This window comes from Protopterus annectens, chromosome 6.part0 (assembly GCF_019279795.1).
Source record: "Protopterus annectens isolate FY-2018-M chromosome 6.part0, PAN1.0, whole genome shotgun sequence".
In the NCBI taxonomy this organism is placed as follows: Eukaryota; Metazoa; Chordata; order Ceratodontiformes; family Protopteridae; genus Protopterus; species Protopterus annectens.
In genome coordinates, this window is record NC_056737.1 from 602616170 (window position 1) to 602642307 (window position 26138).

General features: G+C 37.3%; 1 protein-coding gene across 3 annotated transcripts in view; it reads right to left on the bottom strand.

The window, feature by feature from the left end:
* TOGARAM1 (TOG array regulator of axonemal microtubules 1) overlaps positions 1-26138 on the bottom strand; it is a 1826974-nt gene that overhangs the window by 1552434 nt on the left and 248402 nt on the right. The gene's annotated exons all lie outside the window — the stretch shown is intronic.

Genomic DNA, 26138 nt, shown 5'->3' on the forward strand with positions numbered 1-26138 from the left:
TTCATTCAGAAGCTGCTGGAAGTCCTCCTTCCATCTGCTTCTGATGTTCTTTGAACTAGTGACCATGTTTTATTCAGCTGACACATCTCAATCTTTTCTTTTTTATTATACAAGAATCCATCACATCAACTTTTCCACAACACCAGTATTGCTAAAAACAATATTTTGCCCCATTAATTTCACATTTCCTTATCATACTCTCAAACTTTCCATACAATATTATATACATAGCAAAAAACTATTAACACGGAAACCTTTTTTGGACTTGGAGGAATGTAAACTACAGCCAGAACTTAAAGTAGAAAACTTTAATCATCACTTTCAAAACATACAAAGCTTAAAAGATTAGTTTTCTACTTTAAGTTCTGTCTGTTGTTTATGTTCCTCCAAGTCCGAAAAAGGTTTCCATGTAAATATCATATACATATTTGTATTTTAGAATCCTTTCCAGTTACACTTATTTTTAAACTTTCACCAAAATATTTAATTCTTTTTACATTCCAAAAAAAAAACAATGTGTTGTTGTTTCTTCATCATTACATTCATTCTATTTCCATTCATTTGTATTTTATATTACCTTTTATTGGTAATTTATCCAGCAAAACCCCTCACAATAAATCTCCTTTATCATATAACTTTTCAAACCTGCTTCTCTCTACCTCTTGTTTTAATTCTTTCCATGTATAGATCAAGTAATGTTTTTTGTAACTGTATTATACTACTCCTTTTCTATTTCATCAGTTTCATGACATTTTAAATTCCATAACCTAACTTTAATTTCATATTCTTTTGATTCCTTTTTTTCCTGCTTACTACTACCTTCAATTCCTCCTCCATTCTTTATACTTCATTTCTCACATACGGCAATTTACTGAGGTTTTTTTCTCTCTCCCTTTTACATTCTTTATTATACAAAACAGATGCATGTATGCTAAATATACTATACTTTTAATTCAAACTTCCTCCTCCTTTATTATATATAACTAATTTTTTTTAACTAGGTTCAACCTTCACCCACAAATAAACTGAAAAATACCTATAACGGTTCTTTCTTTATCGTAGCTGAACCCCCAAAGTATGCCAGTTGCCCCAATATAGTAACATATATAATATAAGTGATAAAATCATTTCAACCAAAGAAAATTAATAATTTTACAATTACTGCTATTATTTTTCCTCCATTGTCCTACTTTACTTTCATATCCTCTAAATCTCACTCCCAGTATGCACATTTTTTTTCTGGTATAATATATACCATTCATTTCCTTAATTTCATAGCACTCCTTTCTCTTCAATTTGTTTAACTGTAATCCAGATTTTTAACAATCTGTCACTCCTTATCAAAATCTCTTTCACCCAAACTTGGTTTTAAATATAACAACCAAATCATCTACTTATGACAAGCATGCAGCTGCTCCCTTACTTTATCTCCCATCTTGCTTCTATCATGCAGCAAGTGCATGTTTCTATTACTGCATTCATCACCAGTTCAAAAAGACATGCTCAGGGGACATCCTTGTTTAACTTCTCTATTAATTCTTACTTTTGTTCCCATACATCAATTTGTCATAACTTTCACCCAGACTTTTTCATAACACATTCTTATTACAGTCACTACTTTTTCCTCAGTCCCATATGGCTCCAATACCTTCCACAAACTCAAACTCGGAGCTATAACATATAACATTAAGTATCCTGTTTCTTGTTTATTTTGTTCTTTATTTCTTTGTTATTTATAGCACTTTGTGTACTGCGTATTTTTTCTAGCTAGTTTCACTGTGTGTGAGGTATTAACTGGAAATTGTCCACTCTTATTAAGCATCTGTTGGGTTGTTTGTTTATGATAACTTGTTGCAGTTAAACTCTTTTGTCTAGTGGCTCCTTTAGCTGTTTAAAACTTTCATTTAAAGGCTCACTGCTGCTTTTCAGCTGTGAGTAACATTTCTGCAGTTTGTTTCCCACTCTCCCTCCCTGTTGGTATAGTGTTTTTATAGTTGGTGGCTTTGCAGTTGCCCGCCCCTAGTGTAAATTTGATCTGGGACCCTCCTCCCAGTCTAGTGTCATTACCTCATTCTACCCAGTACAGGGAGAACATTTGAGAAGGCCAATCAGCTTAGTTTCTGCTACTCCTTTCTCTTTTTCCTTTCTCTCTTTCCACAAAAAAAAAAAAAAAAAAATGTATCTGCTTTTACTGTATTTGTGTTTTTCCTACTTTATTTTGCTTTTGCGTCATCTTAAAAGTACTCAATTGTATGTATTACTGCTTGGTGTAACTCATTCTAAGCCTTTTAGATTAAAGCACTTGGGCTTCAGACCAGTTTTACATTAAGAAGGTTTGTGGTCTGCACTGTAGTGGCAGAACAGGTAGCTTACATCCTTCTAAGTTGGGAACTGCTGATTGAGGGCTCAGTGTCTGTTATTCTAAAAGTGTATTAATTCTGGTTTAAGCACTTGGGCTTGAGGCCAGTTATTTTACATTAAGAGGGTTGGTGTTCTGCACTCTTGTGGGAGGAGAGGCTGGACTCTCTGTCCTTCTGAGCTGGGAATTTCTGGTTAAAGGCTTATAGTGCCTGCATATTTGAACTGCTTCTCACTGAAATTGGTACATCTTGTTTGCTGTAGCATAGACTAGATCCAGGCCTGCTGAATCTAGCTTTGTTTGTATAACTTGAGCACTAATCCAGGCATTCTTTAAAGTATTCAGTTGTATTTATTACTGCTTGGTAGTAACTTGATTAAAGTGTAGCTATCATTTCTAAGTCTTTTGGATTAAGCACTTGGGCTTCAGACCAGTTGTTTTACATTAGGAAGGTTTGTGGTCTGCACTGTGGTGGCAGGACAGGTAGCTTACATCCTTCTAAGTTGGGAACTGCTGATTGAGGGCTCAGTGTCTGTTATTCTAAAAGTGTATTAGTTCTGGTTTAAGCACTTGGGCTTCAGGCCAGTTATTTTACATTAAGAAGGATCGCGGTCTGCACTCTTGTGGGAGGAGAGGCTGGACTCTGCCCTTCTGAGCTGGGAATTTCTGGTTAAAGGCTTATAGTGCCTACATATTCTAACTGTTTCTTACTGAAATTGGTACACCTTGTTTGCTGTAGCATAGACTAGATCCAGGCCTGCTGAATCTAGCTTTGTTTGTATGCTTGTTGTTTGTTTATTTCCCTGAAACACTAATTCCTCCTAAAACACAGCCTTTTAGCACTTCTGTGGATCCCCAGTGATATCTGCATTGCTTACTGTACTTATTTCCTTGTTTCACTTGAAAGAAAGTTACATTTTGTCGTTTTTGCATTTAAGTTACCTGTAACACATTGCATTTAAGTTACCTGGCTCATTAAAGCAATTATATAAGTCAGCTCTAAAAAATTAAAAGCACTACACCCTCACAAACTCCCCTTGAGTACCTTGTTCCCCATTGGCCCTTTTTTTCAATTATAAAGGAATTCCCAATACTATTCTAGCATGTCCAAAGGTCAGTTGTCAATCTCCTCTCCGGTCCAACTGGTGAATCTGGGAATCTTGAGGCAATGTTACAACTGTCTCATGTACACAGACAACCCTCTCCTCCTCCCAACAAATTCCAACACATGTGAGAGATGCAACCATATAGCCAAACTGCAGGCTAAGCTCTCTCAACTCAGTACTGGCATAACCAGTCAGGAGGAGAAGGAAACCACACTCACTACAATTCCAGTCTCACATAGACCTACCACGACAACAAACCAAACACATAAACACACAAAAACATACTCGGAGGATCTAAATAAAAATCTGCCTAAGCAACAGAGACCTCCAAAGCAGACACCTAAGCAACCCCTACCCCAAAACAAAACACGTGCAACACACAGCTCACAAAGCCAGTGTGCCGAACAGTCACAGCCCTTAAGGCTAAACAACACACCTGATACACTTGTAATAGGTGACTCTATTGTCAGGCACACTGACGTCCCGCTCACCAGGCTGAACAAGGAGAAGGTCACGGCGAGCTGCCTGTCGGGTGCTAGGATCCGCCACATAACACAAGCACTCAGGTCACTCCAAGGAAAGTACAAATATGACTCAGTCATTGTCCATGCTGGTGTGAATGACCTGAGACGTACTTCCCTGGACTACATGAAAAGAGACATAGAGGAGCTCTCTGAGCAGGTAGCCCAGGCCGGTATGACCCTGACCTTGAGTAGCATCTTACCCTCACCAAGAATGATGCCACAATATGAAGACAAGATGATCAATTTCAACAATTGGCTTAAGTGTTGGTGTCATTCAAAGGGGATCCAATGCCTGTCAGCCTGGGATGACATGCTCGACAAGCCACGATGCTTCGCTAGGGACGGCTTGCACCTGTCACCCCTGGGCTTTTGGATATTGGCAAAGGCTCTTGCTACCCCCATAGTGCCTTTTTTAGGCAAGGCTCAAAAGACAAACCCACCTCCATAGGTATCACAAGGGATGAGAAACTAAGAGTAATGCTACTCAACGCCAGAAGACTAAACCTCAAGATGCATGCACTCGAAACTCTCCTTAGCATGGAGAATATCGATATCTGTGCAGTAACAGAAACCTGGTTCAAGGCTCCCGAGAGCACCCCAGCACTACCAGGTTATACCTCATTATCATCCTTTTCAGACCCAAAACTTGGACCGAACCACAAAAGGAGGAGGAGTATCAATATTCGTCAAAGATACCCACACCTCCAGGTTGGTGGCACAGCATGAAGCATCAGAGACTATCCATGTGCAACTAACAGTGGGTAAAACTGCCTTCCAGTTAATAGCCTGCTACAGACCACCCTCCCAAACACAGGAACCCCACTCGGCCTTCCTGAGAATACTGGAAAATATGAAGGTCTCTCCAAACACCATTACATTGGGTGACCAACTACCCAAACATAGACTGAGAGCATTACTCTAGCTCCAACACCCTAGCACAAAGGTTCCTAGAATTTATAAACTCAAATGCTATGGAACAACTTGTTACCACTCCCACAAGAGGGGAAAACATACTGGACCTGATCATCACCAACATGGGGACACTATGCTCCAGACCAGAAGTGTATCCCTCACTGGTAAGATCAGACCATAAACTAATCTCACTGGATATTCACATCCCAACCCCACCCCCTGCCCAGAAAACCACAGTGAAAAACTTCTCTAAAGCAAATTTCACACGCCTCAAAACCGAGGCGGAATCCTTCAAAGCCCCCGGGTCTGTGGAAAATACGGCCCAGACCGCAGAATCCTTTATAAACGCATTCTATGAACACCTTCAGGAATGCATGGATCATGCAATCCCAAATAAAACCAAGACCCAATCCTCCAAAGGCAGACGTCCTGTCTGCTGGACCCCAGCCATAAACAAACTATACAATAGAAGGAGGAAGCTACTACATGATAGAGCAAAATCCCAAAAAGGGAAGGCATCTCTGATCAGTATTAGCAAAAAATTACGGGCACTCATAAAATCGTCTAAGGCCAGCTTAGAGAGAAAAATTACACAGGACACTAAGGATAATCACAAGGCTTTCTTTAGTTATGTTAGGAACCTGGGTGGGAATTCCCAGATAGGCTCAGAATGAGTCCAAAATGACAAAAAATACACTGAGCCCACAGACATTGCCAACATCCTAGCTGACAGGTTCAGTGCAAACTTCTCCCCCCCCCTCCCCACCAAAAGGGCAAATATCTAACCCAACAGAGTGCTGCCCCCCCCTGACATCTCAGATGCTCAGGTAAGAGCCGTCCTCTCCAAAGCAAAAAACACAGCATCAATGGGACCAGATGGTGTCCCGGGCTGCGTCCTACATGAACTCCAAGAAGAGCTAAACCCAAACATAAAACTACTGTTCAATCTTAGCCTTACTACAGGATATGTACCCAAAGAGTGGCGTACAGCAACAGTGGTCCCTCTCCACAAAGGTGCTGCCTCAACGGATCCTGGAAACTATCGCCCCATAAGCCTGACTAGCTTGGTCTGCAAATCTATGGAAAGGATCATCATGGACCTCATAAATAAAGATATTGGGGACATACAGACACTGGATCCTACCCAGTTTGGCTTTGTTAAGGGCAGATCCTGCCTCTTAAACCTGGTTGATTTCTTTGAAACAGTCACCAAGGCCATTGATGAGGGGAAGGTGGTCCACACAGCCTACCTGGACCTCGCAAAAGCCTTTGATACAATACCCCACTCGGGCCCTTATAGATAAGCTCACCAGCTTAAATATAAACCCCTATGTCACTAGATGGGTTGCAAACTGGCTCAAGGACAGAACCCACATGGTTAGAATTGCTGGAGCCATGTCAGACTCCAAACCAGTTACAAGTGGCGTCCCACAAGGCTCAGTCCTGGGACCTCTCGTTCGGTATATATTTCTCGGTGGTACAGGCCAACACGGAAGGACTGTGGCTGACCAAGTTCGCAGATGACTGCAAACTGGACGCCATAATCAACTCTCCAGCAGACACAAGCATCCTCCAAAAGGGCCTCATAGAAACAGACAACTGGTGCCAGAGCCATAGCCTCAAGATAAACGCCAAAAGTGTATAGTCATCCCTTTGGCAAAAACAAAGTGCCCACAAATTACCACATAGGTGGTAATCCATTAAGTACAGAAGAAGTAATTAGGGACCTGGGGACCCAAGTTGATAGCAATCTCTCATTTGACAACCACATGGCCAAAGTGGTTAAAAACATTTTATATAGCCCACCTAATCATGAAGGGATTCACATCTAAATCAGGGGAGGTCATCGTGCCTCTTTACTCATCCCTCATCAGGCCCATAATTGAGTACAATGCCCCTTTTGGGATGTACCTTACCAGACACCTGCAGCAACTGGAAAGACCCCAAAAGTACCTCACCAAGAGGATCAAAGGGCTCAAACAGATGCCATATGCTGCCCGATTAAAGAAACTCCAGCTCTACTCAGTGGCATACCGCCTGCTCAGAGGCGATCTGTGCCTGACGTATAAAGCCATGTCCAACCCGGAATTAATGGGCATGCTGCACCTCAGAAAATCCAAATCCTATTGAGCTACGCACTCGAGAGACTTGAACCTCAACACTGAAATAAATAGGACATGCTGGAGGGACAGATTCATAACCCAGAGGCTCCCTTCATTCTGCCTAACCTGGACTGGGATTTTATTCCAGAGTCCCACATTGACTATCTTCAAGAGGAATCTTGATGAGTGGATGGGAGATTGTAGGTTTACCCCGGCTATCACTTCTGTGTCACTGTTAGACAGAGGCACAGTATACTAACCTCAAAAAAAGGCATAGCAAAATTAATTTAAAATGGGTGGCGAAAGCCAAACACACTCTGGCTAGGCTTATAAATGCCCTGGGGCAGATAGCCTAGTATGAACCTATGAACCTATGAACATTACCTCATGGCTCAACATGTCAAATGCTTTAGCTACATCAAGTTACTAATCTTACCTCCTTGTTTTCTTTCAAAATCATATCTAACACTTTTTCACCATTAATATAATTTCTTTCATCCAGCTATAGTTTACACCAAATTCTATCCCATATAATTCTGTCCAATACTTTCTGCATCCTATTTGCATTATTTCCATAAAAATGCTATAATCTTTAGTTCCTAGTGTTACTTGCCTCCAATTTTCTTATGTCCTTTCTTTCACCTTTTTTCCATATAAAATTAATCACCCCACTACATTTCTCTCCTCATTTTATACCTTTATCTTTCTTTAACCACTCAGTGAATATTTTAAAATCTAACAATGCCCTTTTTTCCCCATTTAGCGTTATTAGGTTTAGTACATGCAGTATTTTCATTCCCTCACATTCAGTGTTACCCATACTTCCCACCCTACTGGTCAAAGTTTTCTTTCATCATACACTTTACTAAAAATAGAAAAAAAACATGTACAGCTCATATTATTCTACATCTGATCTTCTGAACTTTATATTTAATCTTCTTTTCAACTTCATGCTTAAATTCAGAAAACAGGGAAAAAGTCTTTCAATGGTGATAGCTTATTTTTTTGTTTTTGCTGTATTCATAAAACCTTCTGCTAACAACTTTCAAATATTATTTAACTAAAGTCTTCATTAAATAAGAATTACTGCTCTTATGTCTTTCAAATCAAAACCCTGTGGTAAAATAACATTATACATAATGCCATACCTGTTAATACAGTCACTGTTTTTTTTTCTGATTCTTAACACTGGCCATTTTCTCAGCACATTCAGTACTTCAGTATTCCTTTGTAGCTTGTGTTTTCCTCTTCCTCCATGCTTCTTATTCAGGCAGCCTGAATCACCTTTTCAGCATACATCTTTGTAGTTAACTTTTCAGTGTTTGTATTTATTCTTTTCACTTCATCCTGTTGCAGGTATATGTCCTTAAAAATGGCTTCTCCACCAGCTGAGCATACACCAAGATTTATATCAACATTTGCTTCTCTCTCTTAGCTTCTTACCAACATCAACATTCCTGTCAGCTGCATCCCTATCCTTAGGCTCTTTGTCCTGGATTAAATCCATTAAGGCTTGCATTTCAAGTCCATGTCCATCAAAATCTGTCACAAATGCCTCTGTCATCACTATCAGGTTCTACAGGACCTGCAGCATTGTCAGTTCTGTGTCTGCTATCATAGGGTCTAGTGGCACAGACCATAAATAGAAGGATAATTTCTCCCTTTCAGTATGCATGAATATTGATTCCAACTTGGGTCTCCTTTGAAAGGTGGCCTATCGCCTAGCGGTACTAACCCAGTCAACAATGTATAAAAAAATGTTAAGCCCCAAAGCCTGCATATTTACATTGCTCACTAAAAAAGGAAAATCTCATACTCTGCACCTGCAAAACGCAGAGAAATACAACCTTTACCCAAACTAAAAGTCAGCAAAACTATCCAAATTTTGCACTTATTTTACAATAATATAATTTTAAAAAAATATAAAACTTCATCCACATTTCCCATGCACTTCACTGTAAAAAACACTAACTTCACATACTGTACACATAAAATACACACAAAAAATATTCTTCCAATACCCGATAACACCATCCACCTAAACCAAACTCTTAGACATTACTGTTAACAAAATGGAAAAATTAAAAAAATAAAAAAGCAAAAGACAGAGATCAACTAGCCAATCAAAAATGAAATTACTAACAAAATGGATCTGATTCTAACTAATTAAATGAATCAAGATTAAACTTACAAAATAACTCCTAATATAAACCTCAACATATTACTAATGTAGATAAAAAAATTATACAAAAATTACTAAAAATATCTCAGAACTAGACTACAAAAAACACTCATGAGATTCTCTCCATAAACTACAAAAGCCTTATTCAACAAACAACTTGCAGAAACAATGCAACACACTGAAATAAATGAAACCCATAATTCAGACCTAAGAAAACAAGAGGAAGCAGGTAAATATAGTACCTGGAGAGTCTGGTTTGTGTAATAAATGAACTTTCTTGTCTGTGTAGGCTTAGGAAACTTGCTTCAGTACTGTTCCTTAAAGATATAGCACAAAATGTTCCATTATTACACAAAAAAATCATGAACACAGTATAGCAAGGATTCAAAGATGGTTGCACTCTACAGACTAAGTTGCTTAGAACTCTCCCAGTGAGAAAAAAAGAGCTGTAAAAAAGCCAGTAAAATCTAATAATTTGGGTAAAATTCATTTACAAGCTAGGCAATATACTGATTGGATATCAACAAAGAAGGCATCTGGAAAGTGAAAATCACGTGCAAAAAAAGTGAAGAAAAAACTCCGCTGGGAAAGAGTCTTGTAGCTGTTGAGCATAAAACTTGGTACAGGAGATGCTGTCATGTAATTCAGAGGAAAAATAAATCAAATGTATTCAGATATTTATAAAATAAGTGACAAACTGAAGAAATATATAAAATCAAATGACAAACGGCTGAAAAGAATAGAAAAAGCTTTAAGTTGTTACTCAAATGAATTGATAAAAAACTGTAGAAATCAGAGTCTGAAATGAAGGAAAGACTTGCTGACTAAAGCTTCTCAAGAAGAACTGTTTCAAAAACTAGTCAGGTCACAGAGCACATGCAGAAAACCTGAGATGTTTTTCTATATCAGAGAAACTGAAAGGAATAAACTGCAGTGATTTTAGGAAAGTATAACTAAGCAACTGGCAAGGGAGCCCGCAGGATTTTTTGCAGGGGGGTGCAAACCCAAGCCCCGCCCATGCTCTTTGATACACCTTCCCGACTGCATTACATTATATTCCTTGTACAATATAGTACAGTTGTTAGAGGGCATTTTACATTTATTGTTTTGAGCATTTTTCCAGTAAACAATGAAACAAAATGCATACACCAAATGACAAAACTGCCCAATTCAGAACATTTCCATCATAAAAAGTCTACTCAACCTTCTATAGTCCACCAGTATCAGTAAATATGCACAATCTCTGTAGTAGTAAAATCCACATTAAAGAAATCTGTAACTAATAAAGAGGTTGCTGCTAGCAAACAACTTTATATGTCATTGTTTCATCTACAATAAAGTGCCTGTTGCCCTTGAAGAATAAATTACCTATGTTGCATGCATTAAAAAAATGATAAGCTAGTAATACCACAATAGGGAATGGATAGCAAACTGATAAAACAGGTTCATAGTTACTAGGTATCTTTGCCAAAAAGGACTGCAGCATCCACCCCTTTTATAACACAGTACAGTATCAGCAATGCATCTATCTACTGTGGGAGTAGAACCCACAACCTTGAGCATCAAAATAATGGGGGAATACAGTCCCAAAAATAGGGACAAATTTCAAATAACCATCATATACACTTAGAAAATTGCTAGAATAAAAGCTTTTGAGCTTTTGTGTTACCATGCACTTTCTGAAGAATATGAAGTCTGATATTCAAATGTGTGTCATTTTTAACATTTGTTAACCAGGAACGTCTGACTTGGAACAAAAGCTAACTTTTAGTAGGTAAGGCACCCCAGCCAAGAATCAAACCAAAGAACATGTAGCTGTCAGGCAACACTGCTACCACTGCATCAATGCACTACCGGCTTTGCAAGGGCACAAAAATACAGAAACCACAGATTTTATGAAGAACAGAAGCAACCAAGGTCATCAGTCTTTTCACATGATAATCCATTAGCAGGAATTAAACATTAAAATGCCACCATTTCATGTCAAAGGCAATTAAAAGACTGCCAACTTACATATTCTTTTTCAGATATCTGTGGATGAACATGAAGACATTGTGTACCATCTCATTAGGAGTTGGTCTACTCCTAATGAGGAAGGTTTTAGTTTGAGTAGTTTGTATATATAGCTTGTTTAAACTGATTTACTAGAGATCCCAACTCTAATCCGAAAGGAAAAAAAACATTAAAATAAACCCTACAAAACATTAGCTGTTATCATTTTTGTAGGGAGTCTTCACTCCTAATGTAGAGGGTTTTACCCTCACACACTTATTTACATATATTAAATCTGAGATCACACAACTGAGAAAAAAGGAACTTTTTTTTAATCATACTGTCTTTTCCTTATGTTTGGCAAACAATTGATAATGCATTTTTAGTCATGTCTCTGACAAACAGTACAGAACAACATAAGCAAGAATGTTATGTACTGCAAAAATTCAGCTGAGATAGTCAACTCTATGGGGTAATGGTTATAAAGCCCCGACTATGTTACAGGTGACATTAGAGACATTAGTGTCTCAGGTGCCTGGAGGAGATGCCCAGGGAGAGTGGAAGTAAGTGCTACTGTCATTATGCCTGTACTGGGGGAAGGTGATTGTGGCTTGCCACTTGGGTGACACTTTGCAAGAGCGCTAGTTGTTCAACCAATGGAGTTTCAAGTTGGCCAAGTTCACACTATCATAGTGCATCTGCAGTAAGTAGCTGAAAGGGAAACTAGCAAGCAGCGGCACCTTTCCTTTTTGGAGGCAGTGATTTTAGGCTTAGAGGAGATACAAAGGCATGAGGTACTGCTCCCATAGGGAGAATGTCAACTGCCTCCCAGGAACAGCAAGCCGGCCTGCTCCCTACTGCCTAGTTCCTGCTGGGAAATGGAAGACTGACATGAATTTATGGGCAGGAATGAATATGACATAAGGCTCTGAACTAGTCCAGAATTACCTGGCTTCTGCTCTATGTATGGGTCAGTTGGGCAAGGAATCAGTAACCATCGGGAAAGGTCTTTTGGGGGGGGGGGGGCACACAAAAAAAAAATTGATTGCACAGCATATAAGCAACTTGCACAGCACATGAACAGTTCATGTAATTTTGTTTTGATCAGTAAATAACCATACTTATATCTCCAAAACAAGTAAACTGTTTTTACATTTGTGGTAAAACATTGCATGAAAGATATTCAGATTGTGTTTAATGTGTGCTGTCAGTTATACAGAAGAGGGCAGAGGTTTCTTAATATTTTGTGTGACAGCTCATAATTATCAGCAGTGCTTTTTTATTTATAAACTGGTAGAACTGGTTTTAAATAAACTAAAGTACTGCTTTAGTTTTTTATAACTAATCTTTTAAATATAATAACAAAAAAAAAAAACGAGTGAAAACCACCACGATACTGATTAAACTTAACTGTTAAAAATATTACATTTATTATGGACAAAAACGAATAAAATAGATAAGCACTTTCACGTACTACCAGGTACGTTTCATCAGATCTTAAAATGCATCCATTCTACACTTCCTTTTATACAAATACAGAGGAAATACCATACTTTCAATTTAACAATCAATCAATTAATCCAATAGCTACTTAAAGTCACAATTGCTTAGATACACTCAGTAATTAAACCTGAACTCTAGCTACAATTGCAACCTACAAGTATACATTATATTCACTATGGGTTTGAGCACACTAGATAATGCATAGACATTTCTCACCGCTACAAATCTATGAACATGAACTAAATATAGAATGAAAACACATTATAAAACAAAATAAAATAAAATATTAATAATCTCTGACAAAAAATATATATAAAGTTAATATAATACCATTAAACAAAATATATGAAAACAAGCATTTATACTATGTATATGTGCATAAATGAATATAAATGCATGAAACCTGAATAACCTACAGTATTGCACTGCAAAACCCGATCTTAAAATAATAATAAAGCATAAATTAAAACATCTTGATGAATTAAAACATCTTAATGAATTCTATATATAATCTAAAATCCAATAGCAGTAAAAAACTGATAATGTCTTAATAAAGGTAAAGTATGAAATATTTGGCCTTGAGTTTACGAGTGGATCTTTGGATATTCAGACAGCGGCACCTACATTCCTTAATAATCTTTTAAATACTAAAACACAAACACACCTCTTAAATACTAAAACACACACACATGACACATCTCTTAAATACTAAAACACACACGCACATCTGTTCAATACTAAAACACACACGCACACACCTACCTCTCCCTTCTACATTCATCTGGGGCATCCACAGTCCAAACGTCCTCTGCAATTCAAATCCCCGGTAGGCGCGCAAAAGACAAAAGACGTAAACCAATGATTGCACAGACACAGAAGATGAAAATGGGTCACAAAGACCTGTTGCGTCTGTGCAAATGGAAAGGATGCAAAGGGCATTCTTAAAGGGGAACGCCGTTTAAAAAAAAAAAAAAAAGAAAAAAGTTGTTTTTTTTTTAATTAAAATAAAATAAAATTTTCAGCCAGCCGGTTCCAGGGGGGTGCAAGTGCACCCCCTTGCACCTGCCTGCGGGCGCCCTTGGTAACTGGTCTGGTACGCCATAGCAGGAATGGTTAACTTAAGGAGCATAGTACATGTATGCACCAAATATGGCCATAACAAAGAAGCCAAAACCTATGTAGTAAGGATGCAGTCATACCAAAAGAAAGATCTGCTCCTGACAAAACTGTGGCAGAAGGGGAAAGTATGAACAATCAAGGGCACCAGAGGGTTTGTGGAAAATGATTATTCACTATACACCAGGCAGAAGAGAAGAAAGGATATCCCAGTGGTCAAGGGAGGTTGAGATGCAAAACAAGATAAGGAGGAAATCCAAAAAAATTTACCCAGCAAAGATTAAGCCAACAAGCTGAAGGGGACTTTGCTTCTTGCAGCAAAGTTCACAGAGAGAAGTTGCCAGTATAACCTTTTCCATTGTACCAAAAGAAACTGACAGACAGAAAAAAACAGGATCTCACTAGAAAATAGGAGTACCTTGGATCTGAACCAGAGACCAGTGCTGGGTAGTCGAGATGATGAGGAAGAAGACCAGCAATACCGAAAAAGTAGGATATAAATGGAAGAAATGCAAAGTGGAATTTCCATGATCAGAGCTTAACTAAACAATCCTGTCTTGGTTTGTGATTTACTGATCTTTACTATTAAAAAGAGGTGCAACTGCCAGTGACAGTGAGCAGAGGCTACTGTGTGCACTGCTTGTGATATAAAGGAATTCCAGCATTTGTGTGACTTCCACAACTTGTATAGTCAGAACAACTTTACTGTACTTAATTTAATATTTAGTTGTATACTGTTTGTGTGACTTTTCTCTCTCTTTAAATTATGTGGTAACTGATTTTGATTACGCTTATCTTTTAAAATTTGTATTCATTTGCAGCTGAATATAGATTCATTAAATAAGTATGTCATTAACGATTTGCAAAAGCACATATATCTTGTACAGTGTAATAAATGTTATCTATATTTACACATAAAACCTGATAACATGGGTGATCTGTGTTCTTCATGTCAAAAGTTGGATGATTTGCTTACCATTGTTAGCAGTAAACCTAGACTTACTGATGACAATTACACCTGTGCAATTGGCACGGCTTAGAGAACGGTTACATATATTAATGACTGGACTGATGAGATAAATAATGTTAGGCAAAGAGCAAACAGAACACATAAAGGAAAGAATGTGTCTAGTGTCTGTAAAGATCACTCAACCCCTATGAAGCAGGATAAAATGCTCCAGGGATCTATACCTTGTCATCACAATAAACAAAACATGCCGGAGGGATAGGTTCCTGACCCAGAGACTCCCCAGAATCTGGAACAGACTGCCCACACATGTCAAGCACAGCGCCTCTTTGGCCCTCTTCAAAAGGAACCTTGATGATTGGATGGGAGAAAGGAAATTCACCCAGGGGATCACGTCAGTCACCCTGCTAGACAGGGGTCCAGGGAAGTAAATAGTGTGGGAAAAAATAGCCAGGGAATTGTTATGGCTAGGCTTGTATAGGCCCTAGGGCCGATAGCCTAGTACCAACCTATGAATTCCACTGACAACCTTGGAATTCTGGATACAAGTAACTCAGTAATCTGAGGATTCAGAGTGTACAGAAGTAAACAAAAAAAGAAAGAAACGAAGAAGCTTTCAATAAATAACGGGGAAAATGAAACATACAAGTGTCTGCTGTAATGCACAGATTACAGGGAATGATAACATTTCTCTATCAGAAACCATTTAGTCTACAGAAAAAGGCATACTTTTTTCCAAAAGAGAAGGAAGAAGCAAGGGACAGATGAAAAGGAAGAAATCAAAATTGACCATGGAAGGAATGAATAGCATTACTGTAAGAAAAAAAGAGAAGACAGACATTGACAACATGGCTCAAGCTGTGGCTATACAAAGACAGCTGGATGAGAATTGTAAGCTTGCAAATGTAATAAGCAATGAAAACAGTGGGATTAATAAGACTAATGGTGATGAAGATCATTCCTTTGTAACATTTGTCAAAGCAGGTACTACTGAATTAGAAGTTGAAGATTCTTCAAATCTGGTCAGAAAAGATATTCTTGTAATAAGTGGATTCAATTATTAGAGGAATTGATACTTAATTTGTAGAGAAGAGAATGAACACTGAATAGTGTTGTGCTTGCCAGGAGCAAAAACAGAGGATGTGAGGCAGACTTTAGAATGACTTAATGTAAGGAAGTGTGGAGTGGACCTGTTTTTATTCACGTCAGTACAAATGACTTAATCTGCAAGGACTCAATGACTGTTAGTAGAGAACTTACACCCATCTTAGATAGCATGGCTTGTACAGGTGTCAGGACATATTTTTCACAAATCACACATAGAAGGGAGAGTTATGTTACCATGAATGAAAAGATTTTTTTGCTGAAATACCTACGTGAAAAAAAAATGTTCTGCTTTAAAAAATGGAAATGTGTTGAGCATCCAAGCCTAATTCTGGGCACATATGTGTCCAGATAGGATGGCTTCCACTTGTCAAGATCATGGAGGAGAATTTTTGCAGCAGATACTTTGCAATATTTGATAAACACAAGGCAGGATTTTTGCCAGGTCAAAAATTTAACAGTTCACGGATACCAACATTTGATGCATCTCTGATGGTTGTTAATGCTAGGAGCATTAACAATAATTTTGTTTTACTGGAACTTTTGCTATGTTTCCACAAGATTAATGTTGTTATTGTTTGTAAAACATGGTTACAGAATAATGACTGGAAAGTAGTTCTGTCAAGGTATAAATATTTTTACTGTAACAGACATTCTAACAAAAAATCAGGTAGACGTTATGATATGAATTACAGATAGTCATGAGACCTGTGATTATTACATGTTCAGTGATAACACCAATATTATAGACTGTGTAACTGTGACAATAAAAACAATCATGGAACATATAGTGCAGAAAAAGAAATACAACCAGCAACCAAAGGTTGCTTTATGAAAAAGTTATAATATGATCAACAGAGCTTCCACCAAGACTGAGAAAGTAAAAAACTTTATTCCAGAGGATAAGCGCTTTCACACACAGTGCTTCATCAGATCCATGAGAACATTACAGGTGTATGCATTTATATAATCAAAATCAATTAATCAACCAATCAAATAAAACATCAGGAATTAATTCATCTGTACCATTAACACCTGTTTTAAAAAAACAAACCATACATCAGTAATTGTTTTATTTGAGTGGTTGATTAATTAATTTTGTTTATATAAAATTTTGATTATATAAACACATACACCTGTAATGTTCTCTTATGGATCTAATGAAGCACTACGTATGAAAGCGCTTATCCTTTGAAATAAAGTTTTTTACTTTTTCAGTCTTGGTGGAAGCTTGGTTACTCTGTTGGTCATACTATCATTTTTTTCATCAAACAACCTTTGGCTGTTGGTTGTATTTCTTTTTCTGCATTTATTCATTTGTATATAACCAACAGCACATGGCTGAGCAAGTGGATATTGAATTGAGTTATTGACCAGGGAATGGAGCATCTCAGCAGCAACGTTTCAAACAGCTTTATGTTTTGGAGACAAATCCACTTTTGGGTTGTGCTTTTTCTGCGAAGGTATCAACTGTGGAGCCTGATGATTAGGGTATGTTTAGAGACTTACTTAAAGAGTTTGAAAATGACTTGTACAAGCTAAAATGTATGCAGTGGCAGTGCCTTCATATGGAGGACTGCCTTCATCATAAAGTCATACCTAGGGGCTTGCGGGTTCTCCGAATGCCCACTGATGGTAATACCCCATACTCCTGAAACGGTGGCAATTGCTTAATGTTGAGCTAAGTTTTAATTACATGAGGCTTTTGAATTAATTATTTGCTCCACAAGAAAGAGAACTGACTTTAAAATTAGAGAACAAGTAAAATGAGCTTTTTGCCAAGTACTCTGATCCACTTGACCTGGCTGAGATTGACAATGTGTTGCTCAACATATTAGCCTATGATGATAGGCAACAAATGATCAAAAAAAGGAAATTAACAAGAGACATGACAGATTTTAAGAAAGGTAATATATTCATGTAGCCTCGTGGATCCAAACAGACATCTGATGTGCCTATCACCAATACCCGATCATATGGGGCTGAACAACTACAAAATCTCTCTACAACTGACATATAGCCTTTGGCAGTCTCTGATAATGCTGTTGAAGCTTCTGTTTCTAGTGAGAGTTCTAATGGGGCTCTCGATGCTAATGTTTCTACAGTAAATACTTCAATTCCATCTTATGTCTCTACTGGGGCGAGACCTAAAGAAATTGCTGCTTTACCTTTTGAAAATGTTTTTTTTTTTAAATCTCCCGGCCCCTTTCAGGCTGCTGCAGATGCAGAACAGGGGCCGGAGCTCCAGCTATGGACAGAAGAAGTGGAAACTATCCACAGAGAATGAATATTTGATGGAGGAGAGCACCAGAAAGAGAGATCTTCATTAGTGTAGAATTTATCTTCAGTCTCCTTAACACCTGAGCAAGTAAGCATCTTGGATAGAGGGCTAAGTTTTGTACCCTCTCAACTCGTTTTATTAGAGGATGTATTGCTTGACATTAAACTGTTTATGTGTAATGTAGCTCTCAAACTGATGTTTGGGGAACGTACTAACTTTTCTGCAATACCTAAACAAGCAAGTACTTTTGTTCCACAGTTGCCTCCTGTGTTGGAAACTTTTTACAGAACTGTTGAAAAGGAATTATTTAATACTGATTTGAGGAAAAATCATTTTTATAATTTGACACATGCAGACTATAAAGCGTTATATGAACTACGGACTAATAATAAATTGACTATAAGTCCAGCTGATAAAGGGGGATCCATAGTGATCCTTGATGCTGTTAAATATGATTTGACTATGACTGCTATGCTTAATGATGCTTCCACCTATGAACGTATTACTGAAAATCAGTTATATTGTATTACTCATAATATATACAATAGTTTGTATGAATTACTAATGGAAAAAGCTATTGACAAAGCACTTTATGATTCTCTGTTAGTGCTTGAACCTATGATACCAGTTATACATGGCTTACCGAAGCTGCATAAATCCCTTACTGACCCACCCCTACGCCCAATAGTTTCGGGCAGGGCCACTGAATTTATTTCCATCTATTGAGAGGGACAATTATAGAAACCAATGGGGAAGGCTGTGGCTGTTTTGAAGGATACTGAACATTTTTTAAGTAGTTTGGGTGTATTTGCTAGAGGGCATGGTATGTTTTCTGAAGATACCATTCTTGTAAGTATGGATATACAGATGCTCTTTACTATAATACCCCATGATTTGGGGATAATATCTTTAAAAAAAATTTGAAGGGAGAATGCTGATTATTCACCGGAATTGATAGATTGTATAGGCACTCTGATGGAATTACTGCTATGTAATAATGTTTTCTTATTTGATGAAGTTGTTTTTAGGCAAAGGACTGGAGTAGCTATGGGGACTCCATGCGCTAACAGTTATGCCAATCTGGTATTGGCTGACTGGGAGCACATGGCAGTCCTCTCTGGCCATGAATGTTCTTCTAATCTTTTGTATTATAAACGTTTTATGGATATTTTTATTTTATGGCATGGCTCTGAGCTAGATCTTATGAGGTTTGTGCAATATCTTGAATCTACTAGTAATTGTTTTAGATTTGTATTGAGTCATTCACAAACATGTACTGATTTTTTAGATACCAAGATTACATTGGTTGAAGGTACTTTATCTAGCTCCCTCCATAGGAAAGCATGTAGGAAGATCCCAAACAGGTTTTTAATAATATTGCTAAAGGACAATATTTACGGATGTCATGTTACATACAGATGATGATCAGTGCAAGGAAGCCATGCTATGCCTCAAAGATGAGCTATTAGCAAGGGGCTATAATGAACAATCATTAGATAATAGCTTGAATATTGTTACTACCATGCGCTCTGATAGAGGTCAACCATTTTTTCATCGGTCTTATGTCCCCTTAAGAGTAATGTACGTGATGCTGCCTCTACTAATGTTAGACTGTCTTTGACCTATGGAAATAATATTCAACAAGTTTGTGATGTGGTTAAGAAGTTCTGGCCTGTTTTACTTTCTGATGATAAGGTTAAGGGTAATGTAGGTGTTAAACCTTGTTATACATTTAAAAGTAATCTTTCTCTTAACAGACAGCTTTGTTATAAAACAGCCCATGCTCCACTGCTTTTATCTGATCGTCAGGGTACTTATGCTTGTAGACACTGTAAAGCGTGCATTTATATATCTTCTACACAAGAATTTCAGCACCCTGTAGTTGATTATTTGTTTAAACCATGCTTCTATGCTGACTGTAGGTTGAAAGGATTAATTTATTTGGCTAGATGCAAGTCTTGCACATCTTTTTACGTAGGCAAGACAGTTAGAATGCTGAAAGAGCGTATTTTACAACATACGGGGGATATCAAATGAGTGAATTTGTTAAATGCATTGGCTAAACATGTTTCTTTGGCACCAGGGCATTCTTTTGTCTTTAGTGTTTTGCAGCTTGTACATACCAGTAAGAGAAGGGGAGATTTTAATAATAAAACAGAAAATGAGGCTGCAGGCAGATAAACTGCTAGGAATTAATTAATCTGTACCTTTAAAACCTACTTTAAAAAAACGAAGCATACATCAATCATTTATGTTTTATTTGATTGGTTAATTGATTTTGATTATATAAATACATATACCTGTAATGTTCTCTTATGGATCTGATGAAGCACTATGTGTGAAAGCGCTTATCCTTTGTAATAAAGTTTTTTACTTTTTCAGTCTTGGTGGAAGCTTGGTTACTCTGTTGGTCATGGAACATATAATAATTGCTGGCGTGTACAGCCACCACAGTCAAGTGGTGATGCCTAGAGGAATTCATACATTTCTTGCAAGAAACACAAGAGGGAAAAATAATAGTGGCTGGAGATTTAAATTTACTAGAAACAGTCTGGAATAATATTGATTCAAAAAGATTAGCAAGGCAATTATTTACAACATATGTTCAGGAACAATTGTTTCAGAATGTAAAAAAAAAAAAAACTACCACGGAATGGAGCATAGTAAACATTTTTAGTGTTCCTAAAGTAATTACTGTTGTTTCAAGTCAAGTTTTACCACCGTTGATATACAGTGATCATGGGGTTATTAAGGTAAATTTGTTGCTAGATAATTCTGCCAAACTGAAATCTAATCTAATGCACAGATTAATAACAGATTATATGAAAGCAAAACAATCACTATGCAAAACTAATTGGAGTGATGCGTTCAGTGGAAAAATGCAAAAAGAATGTAGAAAGTTTCAAAAGAGAATTTGTTTGAAGGCAAAAAATAAAATAAAAAAAAAATGTTTTAACATCAGGATCTTGGCACACAACATCAAGAGAATATATTTCCATAAGAACAAGATACTTGATTAAAGTGAAAAACGAAATACATAAGAAATGGAAAAGAAGTTCAACTACTACTTTGAAAACAGAAATAATGAAGATGGACAAATAAATTAAGCATAGTGTGAGACAACGTCAAGAAAAAATTTGAAGAAAATTTATATAAGGATATTTAGCATAATAGGAAACCATTTTATAGGTATACAAGATGTGGAAGGACTAAAGACATACAAATTGATAAACAGTGTGTAGGTTCTAGAATGTATTCTCAGACACAACTGATTACAGATATATTTACAAAATCTTATGATAAACAGTTTAGCTTAACAAAGGGGGTGATAAATTGTCATAGTGACATCCAGGTAATCTCAGTTATTGAAATCAGGTTAGATTATACTGAAAAAGAACTATGCAAACCGGGTCCAACAAAGCACAGGGAGGAGATGAAATCAATAACAATGACCTGAGAACTCTTCAGCAAGAACTTACAGTACCAATACATCTATTTACTTGGTTGTATAAATATGGTCAGATTCCTCAGGATTAGAGACATGCACTTATTCATATTGTTTTAAAGGAAAGGGGGAGTAGGACAAACCCAGAGTCATACTGACCCTTAATTCTACTTTCACATTGTGGAACAATAATGGAGAAGGTAATACTGGATAAGTTATTGCCAGAATTGTGAAGGCTGAGACTTGAAACCACACATCAACATGCATATGTTGAAACAGATTATTACCCCCGTAACATGATGTTCTACAATATAACAGCTACAAATGAAAATTTGTGCTGTGATATAATTTATATAGATTTAGCTTCAGCATTTGATAGGAGCACACATAAAACACTGATCAATAAATTAGAACTAGGTATTGATGTACTCTTGATAAAATGGATAGCTGCATGACTTATAAATAAGACATGGCAAGTATCATACAGCAACTGGACAAGTGAAATTCTTGGCTGCAATCAGGGTGTCCCACGGGGTTCTGTCCTAGGTCCATACTTGTTTAGATTGCATCTTTCAGAGCTATCTTTTTCATCTAAGGTGTTCTACAATCTATATGCAGATGACTTGAAACTGGGTAAACTGATTACATGTGTTAAAGATAGGGCATGTCTGCAAAAGAACTAGACTAAACTGACCATTTCGGCACAGGAGAATAATATGCTGATAAATGCATCAAAAACTCAGCATATAAGATTTGAGAGACATAAATTGAAAGGTGAATATTTAATACAGCCCGCAGTGACTGAAACCGTAGATTCATTTAAAGACTTGGGTTATATGGGTAGATCCAGCTTTGAGTTTTTCTAATCATATCAACCAACTGGTTAATGACAGTTATAGAACTACAAGTTGTGCAAAAAGTTTTATACAGTCTAAGAAATCAGAAATGAATTCACTGTTTGCTAGTTACATTAGACCGAAACTTGAGTATGGAACAACAACACAGAAACTTAATAAGAAAACAAGCATCAGTAAACTGAAAATAGTACAGAGAAAATATGCCAAGGGCCATGGATGTGAAAATATAAGTTATTATGAAAGACTAAAACACCTGAACTTGTAGTGTTTCATACAGATATTTAAGAGTCCCAGCTTCATGTACACCAATTTCAGTTTTAAACCAGAATTACAAAGTGTTTGTCTGTAATATCTAAAGGTACTTCCAAAATAGATCAGTATGGTTTTGTGGAGGATAGGCAAACATTTGACAATATTAAACAATGATGATCCGGAATGAAGCTGAGTGAAAGAAAATGTCACTATTACAGGTGGGTGGATGCAGGGAATGTATACACCAGGGTCTATTGTGATTTTATGAGAAGGGTAATGGTACCTTTTCCATTCTCTGATAAAATAATAATTAGGAGAATGTAAGAGGGGTCAGAGTCAAGAATTCAGGTGGGAGGGTTTCTAATCAACAAGCTGTGTTTGAACAGAGGAACCAGGCAGGGTGTCCTCTTTCCCCTTTGTTATTCGCATTATACTGAGAAAGAAAGTATAGTTGTTTACATAAACTTACCGTAACAGTAAATGTTCTAATGATCACTGCTGCACTAGCTTAAGCTATATGGGTTAAATAATGCAAGGATATAACAACCCACCAGCTACCAAAGCTTCAGGGCATCTTCCATGGACCCAAACAGTTAGCTTGAGGTGAACTGACTAAAAAGACAGGTTGGGGCACCAAGCCCTTATGAGCTTTCATGCCAACAGAGCAAGAGAGAGGCTGAGCCTTGAAAGGACAAAGCTAGAAACAACAAAAAATAAATGAAAACATACTGGCAAAAACAACACACCAAAAAACAAGAGGGGATGAAGGGAGGGAGCGGCTACTGCAGCAGTGATAATTTGAACATCTACTCTATTTTATACTTGCATAACTAAACTAGGATCTTCAAATTGATCAATGCTGCAGTAGCCTAAGCTATAAGGGTGGATTACCATAGCTTAAAAATTTTGGGAGGTGGAAGGAAGAGAGTCCAGGAGCCCCTGGAGAATGGCCCTGGCAAAGCCTAATCTAGACCAAGAGGGAATCAGGCTTATACTGCTTTGTAGAACTATGTACAGAGGACCAAGCTGCTGCTTGTAGAACAGTCCCAGAATCCAACACTTTCTAAAATGCCATAGATTAATCCAGGGCACTGGTAGAGTAGCCCTTGACCCTGCCTGAAAAGTTTTGTTGTGGTGAGTATAACAAAAGTTGATAGCCTTAAACAATCATTGGTAATTACGTTGCTTTGACATAGATTGTCCGTCCCTTCTTACCTTCAAAAGAAATTGATCTGAAAGATTAAGTTTTGTCAAGACAGTACTTGAGTTGTGTGCAGTCATCCAATGGATGGAGTATCATTTCTCCTTCATTTTTAGGTTCAGGAAAGAAAATGGGGAGATGGACACTTTGGCTTAAAGTAAACTTGGATACCAACTTTCTTCCTCTACATTTTCTCCTCTCTTCCTCTACCCCTGGACTCCCTCTCCTCTCCATGACAGACTCTCTCCTCCCTTCTTTCCTCTCTCTTCCCCCTCCTCCCTTAAACCTTCCTTGTCCCTATAAACCTTTGTAACTAAATTTACTACTCCCTGCTTTTAAGTATCAATATGGGATTAGAATTCTTTACAGTATTTAGTATTTTAAAGTATTAGACATTTTCATAAAAATGATGTAATTTATAAACTGTACTTTTCTGCTGTAAAAATGCTATATTGTTAATATTCTATTCAATTTTCAATTAGATCCTTATAAGCTGTATCTTATAGTAATTGACTTTATGTAATGTATAATGTATATAGTGGTAGTTTCTCCTCGGGCCTCTGCTGAAAATGGACATGTATGTATCAGACTAGACTAGCCCGGTCAAAATGTAAAATAAATAAATAAATAAAATAAAAACTCCTACCTATGATCTCATCTCGTATCTCTTCTGATCCTATGATCCCTCCTCCCTACTCCCTCTCCCTCACCACTCGCCCTTACTCTCTCTCTCTTCCCTTTCTCTCTCCACCTCCCTCTCTCCCCTAAACCTTGTATGTGCTACCTTTACCCTTACTACCTTTCTAAATTACTACTCCTGCTTTTCATTTCCATGGGGATTCAATATTCTTTTAGTATTTAGTATTTTTAGTATTAGACATTTTCTGTAAAAATGATGTAATTTTGTGACTGTACTACACTGTAAAAAAAAAAATGGTTGTGTCTATAATATTCTGCTTCTGCTTTCAGATAGTCTAAGCTGTATATCTTATAGTAATTGACTTTATGTAATGTATCAGTATATAGTGGAGCTTTTCTCCTCGGGCCTCTGCTGAAAATGGACATGTATCCAGCCAGACTAGCCCGGTCAACAAATGTAAAATAAATAAATAAATAAAATAAAAATTTAGGCATAAAAGAAGAATAAGGTTTCAAAGAAACCCCTTCCATGTGGAAAATGAGGTAGAGTTGACAAGCCACAAGAGCTTGCAACTCAGATACAATTCTTACAGAATTCTGAACAATTAGTCAAACTGTTTTCCAAGTTAAGGACCTCACGTCAGCCAAGTTAGGTGGTTCAAATACAGCAAGTGTTAGAAAAATATAAGTCCGGTATCACCACAGGTCTTTAATTTATAGTCCTTTAGTCTTCACAGTAGTTTAAAACAATGTAAGCGCTTTCGGGTTTTAACCAAACCCTTCTTCAGACATATAGCTAATGACAATTTTCGGAGTGCATTTAAATGAAAAAAGGTGCCAAAAAGGCTTTAGAACCACTTTTAAAATCTCAGTAAATACCATTGTTGCCCACTAGATGGTATCAAAGACAAACTTTTCAATGGAAAATATATATATATAAAAAGAATACATTCTGAAACAATTACTGTGATATCCATTCACTTCCAAAACTGTTCAAGTGCAAACTTACTGTTAATTACACATCTAAAGACTCATCATATAAAATGTTGTGACAGTTATTTCATACTTGTTATTTATTTAATGTTTCAAGGGTCTATCTTTTAAAAAAGGTTTTATAGAGATTCTTTCATTCAAACCTATAGCTGTGGTGGTGGTGCTGCGGTAGCATTGTCGCCTCACAGTAAGTTGTTGTCCTGTTCGATTCTCAGCTAGAGCGTCTTCTGTGTGGAGACATGCATGAATGGGCATACCTTGGCTGAAGGTTGTGTGTCAGGGTTGGCAACTCGGCACGTAAAAATCTACTGCCAATCATTAGCGGACCGGAGTTCCGCTGTGGCAACCCCTAACCGGGAAAAGCCGAAAGACACAACAACAAACCTATGCCTTTGTCTGACTGCATCCTGATTATCCATTTTATTTCCTGTTGCTCTGTATAATTCTTTATATTTCCTATTCTTTTGCTTCTACTTATTAGCTCTATCACCATAAATTTAAATTTATGACTTAGATCATGTTCTAGTGTGTGTCTGGCTAGAGCATTGGTCTCATCTTCTTTGTTAATAGCATAAACATGCTCTCTTACTCTCTCTCTTAAGG